Source organism: Sciurus carolinensis, chromosome 2 (assembly GCF_902686445.1).
Source record: "Sciurus carolinensis chromosome 2, mSciCar1.2, whole genome shotgun sequence".
NCBI classification, from domain to species: Eukaryota; Metazoa; Chordata; class Mammalia; order Rodentia; family Sciuridae; genus Sciurus; species Sciurus carolinensis.
In genome coordinates, this window is record NC_062214.1 from 80,777,348 (window position 1) to 80,795,862 (window position 18,515).

An 18,515-nucleotide genomic window follows, 5' to 3' on the forward strand; every position below is an offset into this window, starting at 1 on the left:
ACCACACTAAATTTTAAAAAGAAGAAAAGAATGAGTGCAAAACTTGGTAAATTGTGTGTGTGTATATATATATATATATATATATATATATATATACATATATACATATACATGTACACACACACATATATAAATTGAACTATTGACCATAAAATAACAATGATAATTGCCATAATTGTGTTTGAAAAAAGGTAGGACTAAGATTCTAGGAAATATTTTTTTAAATTCTTTATTGTCCAGAAGTATAATGGAAAGTCTGAATAACCCTTGGACTTAGAAGAACTTATAGATATATGTATATTAAATTTTAAATGCCTTCAGTAATTCATCCTCAATAATAACTGAAGGACCAGACAAAAGATAAATAAGAAAATAGAAGACAACACAATGAATCCAATATATCTAACAGACATATACAGAACATTCTACCCTAAAACAACACTGGGCTTTCTATTCCATTCCACTGAGCTGTATGTCTCTTTATGCCAGTCTTACATGGTTTAAATTTACTACTGCACTTTGTAGAAAATATGGAAGCCAAGAAGTGTGAGTCTTCCAGCTTTGTCCTTCTTTTTCTAAACCACTTGGACTACGCAAAGTTCCTTGAGATTCCATAGGAATTTTAGGAAAAGGTTTTCCATTTCTGCAAAATACATTACTGGGCCAGGCACCGTGGCATATCCCTGTAATCCCAGCAGCTCCGGAGGCTGAGACAGGAGGATCACAAATTCAAAGCCAGCCTCAGCTGGCCCTAAGCACCTTAGCGAGACCCTGTCTCAAAATTTTAAAAAATGTAAAAAGGGCTGGAGATGTGGCTCAGTGATTCAGTGCCCCTGGGTTCAATCCCAAGTACCAAAAAAGAAAAAAGAGAAAGAAAGAATAGAATGACAATAAGATCCAACAATTCTGTTTCTGGAGAAAGAAGAATCGAAAGCAGGATCTTGAAGATACATTTGTATACCTACATTCATAGTAACATTATTGGAAATAGCAAAAACATGTAGGTAACCCAAGTGTCGATGAATGGATAAGCAAAATGTGGCATACACATACAACAGACAATTATCCAGCCTTAAAAAGGAATTTAATTCTGGTAATAATCTACAGTATGGATGAACCTTATGGACATTAGGCTAAGTAAAATAAGCCAGTCAAAAAGACAAACACTGTATGGTTCTACTTATATGAGATCCTTAGAGTAGTCAAGTCTATGGAGATAGACAGGCGGTTTTCAGTCTATAGAGATAGAATGGCGGTTTTCAATGGCCAGGGAAGGGAGAATGGGGAATCATTATATGAGTTCAGACTTTCAGTTTTACAAGATGAAAAGAATTATGGAGATGGAATGTGGTGGTGGTTGTACATTATGGATGTATTTAGTACACTAATATATACATTTAAAATGGTTAAGATGGTAAATTTTGGGGCTGGGGAGATAGCTCAGTTGGTAGAGTGCTTGCCTTGCAAGCACAAGACCCTGGGTTCGATCCCCAGCACCCAAAAAAAAAAAAAAAAAGATGGTAAATTTTATGTTAGGTGTATTTTACCACAATAAAATTTTTTGGAAAAAAAAAGTAGCCACTGATGATTGTGAATACATTGTATAGCTTATGAGTTGCAGCTAAAGCAATATTTGAAAGTGAATATGTAGCTGTAAATGAATTTACTAAACTATAGAAAATCACTAGGCTTGGTGGTGCACAACTGTAATCCCAATGACTCAAGAGACCGAGGCAGGAGGATGGCAGGTTCAAGACCAGTCTCAGCAACTTAGCGGGACCTTGTATCAAAATTAAAAAATAAAGAGGACGGGGATGTCGCTCAGTGGTAAGTGCCACCGAATTCTATCTGCAATACCAAAAATAATAATAATAAACTAGGGAAAAAATATCAAACACATTGTGTTATTTGACTCAGAAAGAAAGAAAAAGAGCAACAACAATAACAAAATAGGCCCAAATAAAGTAGAAGGAAGAAAACAATGAAGAAAAAGTATATTTTTTCATAATAGGAAACAAAAACAACAGAGCGGTACAGAAATCAAGTGATTCGACTTTCACAATCCCTGCAGAGTTAACATTTTATCTTTGAAAAGTTCTACCTTGCTTAGGTAGTTCCATCACAGCTGATCTTTTCTCAGGAGGTTTGATGATGGACTTTAGAAACAGGCATGAATGTTTTGACCAGGGCATGAGGAGAAATCTCTGCTAAACTACTTACCTGGTGGTTATCCTCTCAAGGCCCAGTGAAGGGAGAGCAGGGCACTTTGTCGATAGTGGGGCCAGCTAAAAACAGAACCCACCTCTCCAGTGTTTCCCACATATCCCCAGACCACCTTCAGGAGGCCTAAAAAGTATCTTCCTTGAAGACTCCTTCTTGAGACCATTTTAAGAATGTGATCCCATTGTGCCTGTGCCCCCAGGGACTCTGCCTACCAGCCCAGACTCCCTTTCTCTCCCTTGTGAAGTCTGCTAGATCTTAGAACCAGGTAGAGCTGTGTGATTGCCAGAGCTCCTCTTCCTTCACCTGGAGCTCAAAACGGACACCAGGAGGTTTGTGTTACAAGACCAGAGATGAGTGTTCGAGGTGGACAGAAGAAAAGCTCTCGTTAAGAAAAATCTTCTGGGGCTGGGGAGATAGCTCAGTCAGTAGAGACTTCCTGTGATCTGCCAGGAGCACATTAGAGGAGGGAATGGGGAGCAGTTCTGGGTCTTCTGCAGGCTTGCTTTGCCACCTCTGTGCCTCGGTGGATGGTGCCCTGTGTACTAAGCCAAGGTGGCTTCTGATTCCCCTTCAAGCTCTGACCCAGTGGGTTGAACTCTAAGGCTGCTTCAAAGAGTTACTGACCCACAGGCCTGGAGCTAGTGCTTCTCAGGAGGGGAAAGAATGATGGCCTTCCTCCTGTGGAGTGGAGGAAAGGCAGGAGCAGCCTATTGTGGGCACCTCTGTTCTGCCCAATTCCTTCACACTGTCTCCATCTTGGGAGAAAACACTGTACAGTTCATTTTGAAGTCTTAATGACCCAGAGTAGTCAGGACTGCAAGGAGCCTCAGAGTACAACTGGCCCAACCCCCTAATCCTCCGGGAAGGAAAGCAAAGCCCAGAGAGGGTGAGCCACCTGCCCAAGGTCACACATGGGGAAGTCTTGAGTCCAAAGCCCAAGTCCACAGCTTTCAGAGTCAATAGCAGCTGCGCATCGTTTACGCCTGAAACCCACGTGGCCACGGGCACCGCACCTCCCTGGCCCGCAGGGGAAGCCTAAGGATCAGAAGAGAATGGAGAGAACAGAGAACAGAGAGCAGAGCGCAGGGTGGCAGGAAGCGACACAGATTTGCTCTGCCCAATTGTAGCTTGATCAATCGCAAGCAGGGAGCACAGCAGCGGGCGCGGCTGCTGGAACCACAGCTCCCCCGAGCCCCATCACTCAGCGATATGGTAATAAAGTGGCCGGGGCTGGAAAAATGCTATGAGACTCCAGAGAGCTCAGTCTCATCCCGCTGGATTATAACCCTGTTATCGACACCCCTGGGGCTTGTTCTGTCTCCTTCAGCCCCAGCTCCGCAGATGAAACTTGCTGGGAGCATCATGGAGCAGGGTACTGACTGGTGGGGTACAGCCTGATGTGACAAGACTGGGACAGGAGAGGCAGGGGTGGGAGATGCTCGCTCCTCCAGGCGGGGCCTGCTGCAGCCGTCTACAAAGGGCCACCTTCTCCCCGCGCCCCAACTCCAGTGTCTACTGAGGCCTCAGCCATGCATTGGGCTGTGTCATGACAGACAGAGAGAGAAACCAGGGCCTGGGAATCCCAGAGTGCTTGGGGCACAGAACTCATTTGCCAAGATTATGCCTTTCAGTTATTGATATGCACAAGACAGAAAGGGCCCTGGGGGTTTCAGGAAGGAGGAGCAGGGGAGACCATACCAGGGTTCAAAAGGTCAGCTGTGATTCTGCGAACTGCTGCCAAAGCCCCCTGAAGGACCCACCTTGTTCCCTGCATACCCACACAGGATTGGAGAACACGCTTTAGGGTGCCTCTCTCATCCTCCCAATGGATAACCCTGCTCCGCAACCCAAGACTCCCAAGAAAAAGTCAAATATCACATAATAACGATATTCAACCAGAAACAGAAAGGAAGTTCTGCTATGGCTGCAATGTGGATGAAACTTGAAATCGTTATACTAAAAATAAATAAATGAACCAGACACAAAAGGATAAATAGTACGGTGCCACTTATTTCAGGATCTATAATAAGCAGATTCATAGAGACAGAAAGTGAAACAGAGGTTACCAGGGGTTGTAGAGGGTTGGTGGTGGAGAGTTAGTGTTCAAAGTTACAGGATTTCTGCTCAGGATGATGAAAAAGTTCTGGAAATGGGTAGTGGTGATGGCTACCCAACATTGTGAATCTGCTTAATGCCACGGCAACTGAATTATACATTCTTCCTTCCTTCCTTTCTTTTTTTCTTTCTTTTTTTTTTGGGGGGGGGGTACTGGAGATTGAACCCAAGGGCACTTTACCACTGATCCACATCCCCAGCTGTTTCTTTTGTTGTTGTTGTTTTGTGGGTTTTTTTGAGACAGAGTCTCACTGAGTTGCTTGGGGCCTCACTAGGTTACTGAGGCTGGCTTTGAACTCAGGATCCTCCTACCTCAACCTCCTGAGTCACTGCCGATTACAGACATGGGCCATCATGCCTGGCTGAATGGTACATTCTTAAATAATTAAAATGGTAAATCATTACACTAAAATCCAAAATGCTGGGAAAATAACTGATTCTCCCTCTGATCAGCAATTTGCTTTTTGCTACTTTAATTAAGAATGCTTATAGGAAGTGATTTAGAATCTTTATTATGAAGTCTTGGACTGCCCAGCCCAGCCCCACTTCAAGAGGATGGCTCACCCATAATGTATGCACCCATAGTGGGTTCCTTGTTGCAGGCAGCCCAGGACATGCACACACACATGTCCACAGTTTTTAAAAAATCTATCATATGCGCCAGGCACTGTAGCACCCCCTGTAATCCCAGAGGCTCTGGAGGCTGAGGCAGGAGGATCACAAGTTCAAAACCAGCAAATAAGTGAGACTCTGTCTCAAAAAAACAAAAAAGGGCTGGGGATGAAGTTGAGTAGTAAGGACCCCTGGGTTGAATCCCCAGTAACCTCCACCCAAAAAAATGCTACCCAAGGCCCCTGCTGTCACATCCCACTGTCAGGAGGCATGCACCTAGGATGATAGGAGAAACAAAAGTCTTGCTGGGTAAGAGTAATGCCTCCTGTGTTAGAAATAACGAGGCGCCGCAAGAAACCAAATGCATGCTCAAAAGAGGGTGGGCAAGGCAAACCTTCACTTCTGAAAGGCGTGCTACCTGAACTGGCTAGCAAGCTGCCTGGTGACCAGTTCACCTGCTTATATACCCAAGTCCTTTGCCCTAATTGAGGACTCATGGGAACAATCTGTTGATTGGCTAATTTTAGAATTAGAGCAGGCAAAATGGGAAGGGCTACTACAACTGAACTCGATTAAAGCTGAATACTGTATTTTGAAAATGGTCTACCGGACTTTCTATTTCTCACACCCAACAACCACATATCTTATGCCCTGCAATGGTCCTCTGTCCTAGCCACTGAAAAACACTGCCTCCTATTGTGTCCTGTCAGGTCTCTGTGCCTTTGCACATGCTCTCCCTTTGGCCTGAAACTCAGACTCCCCTTCTCTTCCTGGCTGACAACAGCTGGTTCTTCAAGACTACGCTGAGGTCCCACCCCCTCTGTGCCCTACACAAGCAAGTAAGAGCCACCCTCCTCTGAACACCCACATCTCCTGGGTTTCTGCATTGAGGTACCCAATTTACGGGTTTCCACACTGATGCCACCCACCCTCTTGAAGTGGGGCTGGGCCAGGCAGCCCAAGACTTCACAGTGACGATTCCAAATCACTTCCCATTGCTGATTGGAGGTAAAATCTGGGTTATTTCCCCAGCATTTTAGATTTTAATGTAAGCCACAGCGCCAAGCAGCAAAGGTCTTGCTATAACATTAGGGTCAAGCTTAATGGTTAACTTCCTGAGAGAAAGCGGTGTTATTTTGGTCCACCAGCAACTGAGAGGAAAAAAAAAAAAAAAAAAGGAAGATAAGGATTTGGGGAAAATCAAAAGAGCAGCTGAAAGCTAAAGCTACCTCATCTCTCTAGGGACATTTTAAAGTGACCCAACTAGAAGAATTTAAAAACAGAGGAACTTTATGATCTATAAAAATGATAATCCACCAACCGAAATCTGGATTCCTGTTACAGCCCAGTATAGAGGTGCTGAATTCACATAAATAAAATTATATGAGAGAGAGCTCTAGAAATATTATGACCAAACAGATTTATAAAATCACAATGAGACTTATACACCTGCATAATTTATGTGTTAGTCAATCTGCTAATGTCCCTGTTTCCTCAGTTAGACTATGCTCCTTGAGGGCAGGTCCTTTATCTTTGGGTCTGGGTCTAATATTATTAGACCCATAAAAGGAAATAAATAAATGTCTGCTTTGCAAATAAATGAGTGATTCTCTGTGTCTCCAGTACCCGGCAAGTATGTATTCATTACAAATTTAACACCTGACCCTTAACTGTCCTCAACTGTACTATGGCCCTGCCTCCTGTTGAAAGGCGAGAGCTTCCAGGAGCAGACGTTGCTGCACAAAGGAAAGCTGCTATGTCCTTGCTCATTGGTCTGCTGGCCAGGGAGGATGGCAGGAGGATGAGGTGGCCTCCTATTCTGGGGCCTGAGGCAGGAGCTGCACAAAACTTGCACTCAGCTCAACATCTGCAGCTTGAATGACGAAATCAAAGTGAAGTTTTCAAAAGAGACTATTCACAGAAGCAGTGTCCATTAAACCTGGAATGACCCAAATGTACTTTGAAAGGAAAATGAATACAAGAGGGAAAAGTGAACGACAATGAAATGTTAAAAACTATAGCTACCAACCATGGTATTATATTCCTAATATAATGAATAAAAAAGTAAAGCTCAGACAATCATATATAGCATGATGCTCTTTTTATTAAAGTTCACGAACAGCTAAAATGCACTACATATTGTTAATATGTCCACAGATCTGTGGTTAGGTAACATTGCCTGTGGTCAACAAGACTTCTGGTTCCTCCTTCATTCTAGATACAGGCCCTGTTGAAATTAGGGGACGCCTTGGGAACTGATGGGGCCAATGAAATGTCAGCCAAAGCAACACTGCCAGCCCAGTGTTGCTTTTGCAGAAACATGTAAGAGATGGTACATCTCTTACATAGTTCTTATTCTCCTCCACTGCCAAAACACACCCCAAAGCTCAGAGTGCAAATGGCAATATTATTAAATTGTGGCTTTGCCACATGCCTGATCCCTGAGTGTCTGCAATGAGCAAGCCTTCTGCCAATCTGCATCAGTAGAGAAATAAATCTTTGTCAGATTAAGCCAATGAAACTGGGGGTTATTTGTTATAGCACGCAAGCTAGTTTATCCTGACTGATAAAGTAATAAAATTATAGTTTAAAATCCAAGAGAATGATAAGCATAAAATTCAGCCTCATGGTTACCTCTGAGGGGGAGGTTAAAATGAAATGGAGGAGGAACAAAAAGGCAAGTGCAAATATTATTAAGGTTCTAGATCTTCTTGGGTCGAGATCTCAGTTTAAAGGCATTCATTATGTTAGTGTAAGCAAACAGATTAATCAAGTGGCCCTGCATGGGGTAATAATTGAGAGTACGTCATAACCAGGAGCGTGATTAGCCCAACTCTGTGTATCCGAATTTTAAATTTTTGGAAAAAGAGGAAGAAGAGAGAGTGCTGCTCAGAAACCCCTGGAAGCCCTATGGCTGGACCTGCCCAAGAAGAGCATGCATCTCACTTTATAGGTATGGGCAGCGGCCAAAGGGTGCCAGGGAGGTCAAGGGATGAGCTCAGATGTGTGTTTTCTCTCCTGATTCCCTGTGGTCCAAGGCCTGAGATTGCATTCCCCCCAGCCCCTCCTCTGGGCCCCCAGGGAACCTCTCACTCCAGCCAGCTGGTTAGGGAGGTAGGAGCAGAGGATCACAGAGCCTTTGTTCCTGGCAGCTTATCAAACCTGACACAGAGCCTCATTTCAATTCATTTGCATGAGAAGCCTTCATCCCAGCCACATCCTCCTCCCTACCCCCACCCCCAGGGGTGCTTGCAGGCCCTGCTCCTGTGCAGTGACCTCACAGGTTCCAGGACCAATCCCAGGCTCCCTTTAATGATGTCATATTTCTCAGGAAGAATTTTGCGTTTTCTGTACTCTGAGCATCATGAGTCTTACACAACTTTTTCTCCTTCAATCTTAATGCTAAAATCATTGTGCTCACTGGGGAACCATTGAGGAGTTTTAAGCCAAAGAGGATGTGGTGCAATTTGCAATGCAAAAATTCACTCCAGCTGCCTCTGAGAGACAAGGGTGGAGGCAGGGAGACCCCCAAGGCAAGAGGGAAAGGACCTCTGGATTAAGGAGAAGCATATCTCAGAAGGTGGAGTCACAGAGCTTGGCTGGTGAGTCACAGGGGCAAAGATGGTCCTCAACAGTTACTGAGAGGAAATAGAAGCAGCCTTGCTACCTGGATACCAGACATCACGGAGCATAGCTAAAGCTGCAGCCAGATTGGAAGGTGGGGTGCCAGAGTGGGAGAGGGGAAACAGGGGGATCATCAGGGGAAATGGGGCAGGTGGTAAGGGTCACTGAGGTGGGAGTGGGAGGGAATAAATAGCTCTTCATCTTGGGGATTTTGAAAACATTTGCATGTATTTGACAAAAAAAATTTTAAGGAGCACATTAGAATCAGAATGCCTAGTTACTGGTCCTTAACCACAGCACAGGTTAGCTTCAGGGGAAATTCATGACCCCTAAAATCTGTATAACAAGTTGGGCATGTACATGCAGGTTTTCCTGAACAGCGATCTATATATTTTATTGAAATCTCAAAAGGGACCAGGTATGGTGGCACATGCCTGTAATCCCAGGAGCTCAGGAGGCTGAGGCAGGAGGATCTCGATTTCAAAGCCAGACTCTGCAATTTAGTGAGGCCCTAAGCAACTCAGTGAGACCCTGTCTCTAAATAAAATTTTAAAAGGGCTGCAGATGTGGCTCAGTGGTTAAGTGTTCCTGGGTTCAATCCCAGGGACCAAAAAAAAAAAAAAAAAAACAAAAAAAAAACTCAAAAGGGTCTATAACCAGGTAACAATGATAATAGTTAACATTTATATAAGGCTATGCTTCAGGGACATTGTATTGTCATCCTAGTTTACAGCATAGGAACTGAGACAGGGAGTTTGAGCAGCTTGCTGAAACCTGCTCAGTTAGTGAGATTTAAGTGCATAGTCTCAACCACTACCACTCCAGGGGCCCGATCTGTTCTAATAACTGAACTTGCCCAGGTAGATGTTTGAAGCCCAAGACATAGCAGGTTCCACCCCAGGTCCAGCAGAGTGCTGGCCAGTCCGGACTTGTGCTCCAAGCCCTTGTTGGGCCCCTAATTTCAAGAGCAATAGGAAATCCTGCTCCCTCACCCTCCTGCCTGCCCATAGCATGGAAGGTGGTTTTGTGCTAGGGACATGTCAGGAGCCAAGTGTGGAAGAGGGGAGAGTTCCCATCCACCAGCACTCCAAGTACTACTTGGAGTGGTCCACCCCAGCCTGGCTGACCCCCCTTGGTTACTGTCCTCAGTAATCAAGCCCTATTGCCCCACTGGGCTCTCCTCCAGGCCTCTACCCTCAGCTCCATCAGGTTGAGAAAATGCAGGCAGTTGGTGGCGTTGGGTGGGGCCCAGCGACTCTGGCCCAAGTGTACATGTTTCTTCTTCGTGTAGTCCTGTCCCAGCAAGCATTAGTCCCTGTTATGGTGAGATTTGTCCTACGATGCCAGGTCCTCCTTTCAGGAATGTGTGAACCCCTTAGCCAGGGTGGAGCCCACTTCCAGTGAACTGTGGGCAGAGGCAGGATCCCAGAGAGGAGGAAGAGGCTGGCTGCCTTGGGAGTGGTGAGCACCCCATCCCAAGAGGCATGTGAGCAGAAACTGGACCCCCAGACTCTTGAGAGGGGGCTGGATTGGTGATCACGCCCAAGTCTCAGATTCTTCTATCCAGGACTGCATATGGAGTGTGGTGACAGTTACAGAACATCACAACCGGGTGTGAGAACAGGCTTCAACCAGATGGGCCTCCGAGCCGGATGTCTGGGCCTTGATCCCACGGATGCCCAGACAGGGACAGACTTGCTCGAGACGCCACAGCATCTGGCATCGCACTGGGGAGGAAAGCTGAGCTCCCGATGGCTGCAGGAGGGGGTCCCAGGGCAGGCTGGAACTCCGAGAAGGGCCGATGCTCTGAGCCACCAGAGGGTCCTCCTGGAAGAAGCTAGACACTTCTGAGCTCAGGAGGGTTGGGTAGGCTGAGAAGGGGAGGGGCCGGGGACAGGATGAGTCTGGTAAAGCAGATGTCTGGAGTCAGACCTCCTGCCAGGGGTCTCTGTAGGGAGCTTTGGGACAGAACCCTGAGACTTTGAATGCCCAGCTAAGCCAAGAATTCACCATCAGCCTCCAGTGGCCCAACCAAGGCAGAACCACACCCCGGTGCCAGGACTCAGTGACGGGCAGAATTCCTTGGCTTCTCCCAGCTCAGGCTGGCCTCAAGTCAGGGCTCTCTCTCCACAGTTCTCCATTCTCACCAGTCCCCAACCTGTCTCTGGGTCAGTAAGCAGCAGGACACAGAAAAGGCCGCCAGGCCACCCCTTCTGAAGCGGATTTTCCTGGGTTCCAGTGGATAGCAGCCATCAGCCCTGAGCAGGCTATTTTTAGAGGGCTTTCTGCAGCAGCAAGCTGGCTCAGAAGTGCCAGCGTGGTTGGTCCCACACTGTTTTTGGCTTTTAGCTCTTGCAGGGAATGATTCTCGCACCCAGCACGCTCCGATTACCAGGGTGACCTGAGCAGCTGCCGCCAGTCTCCTCCTCGGCTGAGCCCAAGGCAGATGACAGGAGAGAAAGCTGCAGGCGGGCTCTCCCTCCACCTCTCACAGCCCTGCCGCCTGCTGGCCACTCTGTGCCCATCTCAAGAACCAGGGTTAGAGGCGGGGGTAGACCAGTGGACCTCACTCATTGACTTGATCTGCATAATGTACCTGGTGCTTCAGAGAAGGTAAGGAACATTCCCAGAGCCAACAAAGCCCCACCTGCCTAAGCACTTTGCAGAAGGACCCCTGGAGAAGGGTGGGCCAGGCATAAGTCACCCCAATAAAGCAGATTTCCTTGAGAAGAGCCCCACACTCCCCTTGACAGGGGTCAGAAGCTCAAATGTTTTCAGGGGGCTCAGCAGGCCCCAGGAACAAACTGAACTGCTTGCAGATCTGATGCTTTGCATGTAAATGGTTCATGCCATTCTTCAATTCCACAGAGGAATATTCCACACTGTGTTGATAGGTCTTCTCCTGTTTTAAGAGAAGTTTAAAATTCAGAATTTGTGTGAAATCTCCCAGGTTTTAAATGTTGGCAACCAGGTCAAGTTTTAAAAGAACGTTGTGTAGTTTAGACAAAACACATCCGGGAACCACACTATGCGCCAGGAGGCTGAAGACAGGCAATAATGGTGGGGCCTACTTTTCTAGTACCTCTTCTGCCCCTTACCAAAATATACCCCACAGGAGCTACCAACCCCCAACGCCAGACGAGGGAGAGCTGATTTCAGGACCCCCCAGATCCCAAAACACAGGACACCATCCATCAGGTTCTCAAGGGAGGTCCAGAGAATCTTAGACATTCCTTTTTTAGGCCCACACCCCCGCCCCCTGGCAATCTCTGGATTAAATATAGAAAAAAAGATTTCCTTACTGCAGGACCTCTTGGTGCCCCCAAATTGTAACAGAACACCAGAAGGTGGAGACATACCAGTGCTTCTCAAACATGTTCCACAAGGAGCCCATATTCAGGGCATAACCCATTAACTTGAGAAAAACACTACAGTTCCATGGACTGTGGCTCTGGAAGTGGGTTTCAGCACACCACCCATTTCACAGACCCAACCACCCAAGGGTGGCAGGAGCCCAGGAGTAGGGTGAAGGAGGAGCCTGACTGGCTGGTGCTGGTCAGGAAAAACCCTTTGTCCTGAAGACAGGAGGAGCCACTGAAGGGAGGTAGGCCAGGAGGGACATGGTGGACTGAAGGCTAGACATGACCGCCAGGTGGGCAGACTGAAGGAGGGAGACCAGTTAGGAGGTTATCGCAGTCATCTAGCAAGAGGTGGGAGACTGAGCAGGGCTGTGGTGGGGAATCTGGTGCCCACGGGATGGATCTCCGAGACATCCTGCAAGTGAAACAACCAGTCAGGACCTGAGGATTGCCAGGCTGTGGGGAGTAGGAGGAGGGAGAGGTAGAAGACCATTTGTGGGCTAAGCGGGCAGAGCCCAGACAGAGGCCTGGGCCCAGGGAGAGGGCAGGGCTCAGAGCCTAGGCGGGGATCAGTCCCCTCTGTCTCCTGACCCACAGCCCTTCTCCTTAGGTAGCCCACTTGCACAAACTTCAACCACCTGGGGTTCCCATGGCAACCAAGGGAGAGAAGCAGCCAAGCACCTGGGCAAGCAGAGGCAGAGAAGTGGGTCAGGGGAAGGGCCCTTCTGGCCTTACCAGTGCTCCCAATCTGGCCCCGGTCCACTGGGAATATGGCAGTGTACAAGGAGTGGGTGGCCAAGAGCGAGAGGCAGCTCCCTCCTACCTCTACCCTCCCAGAGCTAGGTCACTTGAGGGTCTAGGTTCTCTCTGTCACAGTGAACCCCAAAACCACTCTGGTTCCAAGCCTGTGTCCGGCAGTCCTTGTCACTACTTCTGAGAGGAAATGTGGGGGCGATTCCCATGACTGTCTCTCCTGCTGCCCCCACATTCTCAAGACTAATTTTAGCCCTGACATCAGGCTGCAGCCCAGGTGTTGGGCTGGAGAGGACTGTGTGGCTGCCCAGGGATAAATGCAGACCCTGGGAGCCCAGCAGGAGGCCCAGATGGATAACTGTCCCCACCCCAGACAAGCAGAGCCTCTCAGCCCACAGTCTCTCTGACACCCCACCCTCGCCTCCCTTTGGGTCCCTGCTTCCTGCCCAGCACCTTTCAGGGCTCCCACTGCCACCAAAGAGCAGCCGCACCCCCAGGCCGAGGGCCCTCAAGGCCCTCCAGGAGCTGCCCCTGCCTGTGTTTTGGTTAATTCCCACCATGCTGGGTTCCTTCACTAACCACACTGCCTACCAAGCCATTGTTCATTTTATACCAACTGTTCTACTCAGAATGGAACCAACCAACGTTACCATCCCACCCTGTGGTACAGATCGAATATCGCTCTCTGTGAGGCACCACCCCTGACCCACTCCGCAGACAGAACTAAATTCTCTTTTTTTAAAAAAAAATTTAATATGTTTTTTTAGTTGTAGATGGACACAATACTTTTATTTTACTTATTTATTTTTACGTGGTGCTGAGGATCAAACTCAGTGCCTCACACATGCTAGGCAAGTGCTCTACCGCTGAGCCACAACCCCAGCCCCTCACTTTTCTTTTCTTTTTCTTTTTTTTATTTTGATACTGGGAATTGAACTCAGGGGTGCTAAGTCACTGAACCACATCCCCAGCCCTTTTTTGTATTTTATTTAGCGACAGGGTCTTGCTAAGTTACTTAGGGCCTCACTAAGTTGCTGAGGCTGGATTTGAACTTGCAATCCTCCTGCCTTAGCCTCCGAAGCTGCTGGGATTACAGATGTGCCATTTAAATTCTCTCTTTCCTGTGCACAATTCCTATTCCTTTTTATTTATTTTTTTTTCAGAGTTTAGGACTTTTAATTTGTCTTAAAGTCACTGAAGCAAAACTCATAAAACATTCTGCTTTCCTTTACACTCCCCAATGCAAACAAAACAAACAAAACAAAAATCTATTTGTAGGGAAAAAAGTTTTGTATATGGGATGAAACAATACAAATTCAAAACTTTTCTTCTTCCTTGTATTTGGTTGTTTGTGGATTCGCCATCTTCCACATGAGACACTAAGCTTCTCCAGAGCAAGGGCTGCATCTTGTTTGGCTGTTTCCCTGGAAGCCCAGCATGGTGCTCCTGGGCATTCAGTAGGCACTGCTGGGGTTCAGGGAGTATGGGGGAGCAGGAGTAAGTAGGACCCCTGAGAGGGACAGGGCTGCCAATCCCAGCTCAGTCACTAATTTGCCCTGTGGTTGTGACCCTGTTCTAAGGGAGACTGCCCCATCTCAGACCCATGGCTCCTTTCAGGCTGCCCTGGAGCAGGTATGCATGCCGGACCTCCAAGACCAAGCCATGTACCCTTCACCAGTCTCTAGCCAGGTGGAACATGACTCAGGCCAGACCGACCCACTAGGGACTTGAACCAGGACCTCCCAGAAACAAACCCAAAGAGAAATGTCGTTAGCTCACCCAGAGGCAGGATCAAAGAGCCCGCCTCCAGAGTAGGGGCCACAGCGGGGCCAGGGGTTGCTGGGGAGTAGAACCGCAAAGAAACTGAGGAAGTCCTTGAGAAGGGAGGAGAGAATAGAGGAAGCATTGGAGATCTGCTGCAGCCTCTGTGGCAGCTGGCGCTGGAGGCTGGGCTGTCTCCACGTTACCCAGAAGCATCGGATGCAGGGGAGACCATCCCAGGCAATGGGCAAGGCAAGATCTCCCCTCCAGTTAGAGGCAAGAGCATTTGCCTGCCTTCAAGGGCCAAGGTGGGGCTCTTGTCCTGGAGGAAGTGAGAAACAAAGGCAGTGGAGTCCCAGAGCCTGGGCACAATCAGGTTGTCCAAGGTGGTAGGAAGAGCTATGAAGAGGAGGTAGATCCAGAGAGGAGACTTGAAGAGATGGATCCTGCAAACCTGCACTCACTGTGGTTGATGCTGGAACCACCATGTGGCTCCTGTCACACAGGTACGGGAACCTGCCAGCACCTCCTGTTAGGAAACCTGGCATGAGAGCCAGCAAGCAAGGCAACACAGAGAGTGTGTTCTGCAGGCTTCCATCCTGGTGGCACAGAACAGCACAGAGAAGGGCGAGTGTGGGCTAAGAGCCAACAGAGAAACCTCCCAGAAACAAACCGAGAGAGTCTGCGCTGGTTGGTGCCCTGTGCTCAAAGCATGAACTTGGACAGACAAGAGAGCTTGGTACTTCCGGCCCCTTTGGTCTCTGTGGCAGAAGGCAGATGACGAAGGGAACATCATTTGGAAAGCATTGTAATTGTGCCGCCGCTGTGGCTCTAAGGTCTACCATCTTCAGAAGTCGACTGTGGCCAATGTGGCCACCCTGCTAAGTGCAAGAGAAAGTATAACTGGAGTGCCACAGCTAAAAGACGAAATACCACCGGGTCTGGTCGAAGGAGGCACCTCAAAATTGTATACCACAGATTCAGGCATGGATTCCGTGAAGGAACAACTCCTAAACCCAAGAGGGCAGCTGTTGCAGCCTCCAGTTCATCTTGAGAATTCCAACAGCTAGCCACCCAACAAATGTTCTGGTTTTTAAAAGTGAAAAAAAAGAGAGAGAGAGAGAGCGCTTGGTGACAGTAGAGACTGGTCTTTTCAGCATTTCTCCCTTCTTTCTTCTTGTGGTTTAACTCTTTTTAATACGGGCTCTCCCGAAATTGCCCAGGCCAGCCTTGACCTTATAATCCTCCTGTTTCAGCCTCCTGAGTAGCTGGGATGACAGGCAGGGGTGCGCCACCAGCACAGCTGCACTTCTCCCTTTCTGCATCAGTAGGAGAGTAGCCAGCCACGGTTAACATCAGCCAGGTCTGTGGATGTTTCTGGAAGGATGAACCTGGAGGGATGGGTCTGGGCCCTGCGTGATTATGACAGCCTTGGAGAGGGCGTGGTTGACAATGATTAAAAAAGAAGAGGAGGACACAAGGAATAGAAGGAACTGTTCTGCCATCCAGGCTCAGCCTTGGCCCTCCCTCCAGATCCTCTGCCACCCACCCACCCCACCTGCCCCTTCCCCTAGGCCTGCTCTGTGCCCAGGCTCTGGGCCGCTCTGCCTGGCATATGTCTCATTCAATGCCTGCCTCCCCACATACAGGTTCCCCCTGTGCCTTGGCTGACCTGCTTCCTCACAGGGTGGGCTCCCACTCAGGGAAGGGAAGCCCACTTCACCCTCCTGGGTAAAGGAGGCTCAGAGACCCTGGAAGGGCCAGAGAACTCTCTGTGCCCTCCGAAGGGTGAGTCTTTGTGCTGGGGAACACTGTCCCCGCCCAAAGGAGAAGGTCCCGTAAGTGTGTGGAAGTTACAAGTCCACGTTCCAGCTCCACCTCTGGGGGGCAGACACCAGAAGTTGCTTTAGGGCCTCAACTTTTCTGTCCCGAAGAATGGACACATTCCTCAGGCTGGCGGGAGAATCTAGATAACCTTGTTCTCTCCAGAGGATACCAGAGAGCTGCCTGCCAGCAAGTCGTGGCCTCCACCTGCTAGTCCCTGCTTTACCCCTCAGGCAGAGGGCTACGAACGTGCCAGTGAGGCAGGGTGCATTGGCCACGCGATTCTCTTCTCTGGCCCTCAGTTTCATATGAACTCCCCAGGCTAGAACTTATGATGGCATCTCTGTTTCCCAGTCAAGGAAGTTCCTACAGGCAGAATTGGCGCTCCCCTGACTCTGCCCAGGTGCACCAGAGCAGGCACATGCCAAACCTGACCCAGCATGGTTTTCCCTCCCCAGCAAGGAGATGCTGCAGGAGGTGAAAGTGGGAGAGGCCCCGAAGGCCTGGGACAGAGCAGGCCCAGGAATGACCACCCCGGGCCTTGCCCCATCCCTTCCCCAGGCAGCTGATCCCGAGGGAGCCACTTCTCCAGGAGAAGGGACTCAGGTGGCAGTTGGCAGTCATAAAGCCATGTCGAAAAGCCTCCTGATGGCCAAGTGTAAGTGCCCGTGCCACCGTGGGGAGCAGAACCGGTAAATTACTACTGAGAGTAGCACCCCCTCCGCTGTATTTATATCCACCTTGGTGCCTGAAAATGGATATTTATGCATTTTCAATATTCAGGGCAAACGCTCCATCACTCAGAGCTGCGTGGCTGCAGCACATTACAGCAGCCCCGCAGAGACTTCCCTCTTCCACCTGGTTTACAAACTCAAGGGGCTCCAAGGCAGGCCTGGGTCTCCCAAGCCCTTGCTGAGATACCCACCCCATTTGCAGGCTCATTCGACCCAGCCAGCCTCCCTCGGAGTCACTAAGAGGCAGGACCAGCAGTTTAGGCTCAGACAAGTTGGATAGCCTAGGTGGGACCACACAGCACCCTCTCCCAGTCAGGATTCTTCCTCCTGTCCTCTTGATCAGAGAAAATGGCAGAGCCTGGCTCTCTCTCCCGATCTCTAGATCTTCCTTCACATGTCTTCACTCTGCCCTAGATTGTCTCCTTCCACCTCTGAGTGTGGTTCCTCCCCGTATCTCTGGGTCTGCCTGATTCCCAGGCTCAGTGTCTGTCTCAACTTTCTCTATTCCTTTGTCAGTGTTACTTCATCTCTCTCATCTCTGGTTTCTGTATCTGTCCCACCCCCACCCCACCTCACATCCCCTCCCTCCCTCAGAGTCCCTGTCCCATGGACCCAACTCCCTGACTTTGTCTTTGGGTTTAGCTGAGGGCAGGGTGAGATGATGTCCTACAGTCCAGGAGGGCCCTCTTTGTCTCCCATGGCCCCTAAGCCAACAAAGTCACAGAACAGAGGCAGGCCTGCGGGTACCCCAGCCTCTTCTCTGCTCCCACCCACTTCCCGTTCACACCTTCAGCTGCCCCTATGTCCCTCCTCTCTTCCATTCCTCTCTCTCTCCTCACCTCCCTTCCTCCCGCTGCCAAGAATGATAAGAATTAATTAAATGTGTCCTCATCTCCCGTCTCCTCGCTTCCCCCAGGGAACTAACCAGTCCCTGCCCCTTGGGCCTTGTTAGATTCCAAGAAAAATATGACGCGTGTGTTCTGTGTGCACGTATGTGTGCGTGCAGGGGTCCCTAACACAAAGGTGTGCTTCAGAGCCCTGGGGCATGCCACGGGCTTCTGCACGGCTCTGCAGGTCTGGTCTGCACATGCTGTGGACAGTCTGTGCACTCCTGAGCCTGGAGGCAGGTCTGGGAGGCTGTATGAGGCCCACATGTGTCTTGGCATGCACACGTGTCTGCTCTCCAGGTGGGTCTCAGTGCTCTGTCGGGCTTCACGCTGGGTCCTCCTCTGCGTGTACACGACTCCATGTTGAATCATGTGCCTGTGCAGTGTGTCTGGGGAATACGTGTATTCCTGCGTAAGCTTCTGTGTTTTGCATACACCTCTGTGTGCACATCTAGCAACACAGCCTGCGTGACATGTGTATCTACCTGCCTGTGTCTGGGTGGCACCGGCTGTGTGGGCAGCGTCCACGCGCCCCTGGCTGCCCTGCATACACAACTCCTTCCTGGCTCCCTAGAGCTGGGACCTTCGTCCCCAATGAGAACGGCACCGCTCCTCATCTCTGG

General features: G+C 49.0%; 1 pseudogene; it reads left to right on the plus strand.

The window, feature by feature from the left end:
• Positions 1–15,224: 15,224 nt before the first annotated feature.
• On the plus strand, positions 15,225–15,533 carry LOC124978233 (60S ribosomal protein L37-like; annotated as a pseudogene).
• Positions 15,534–18,515: the final 2,982 nt, after the last annotated feature.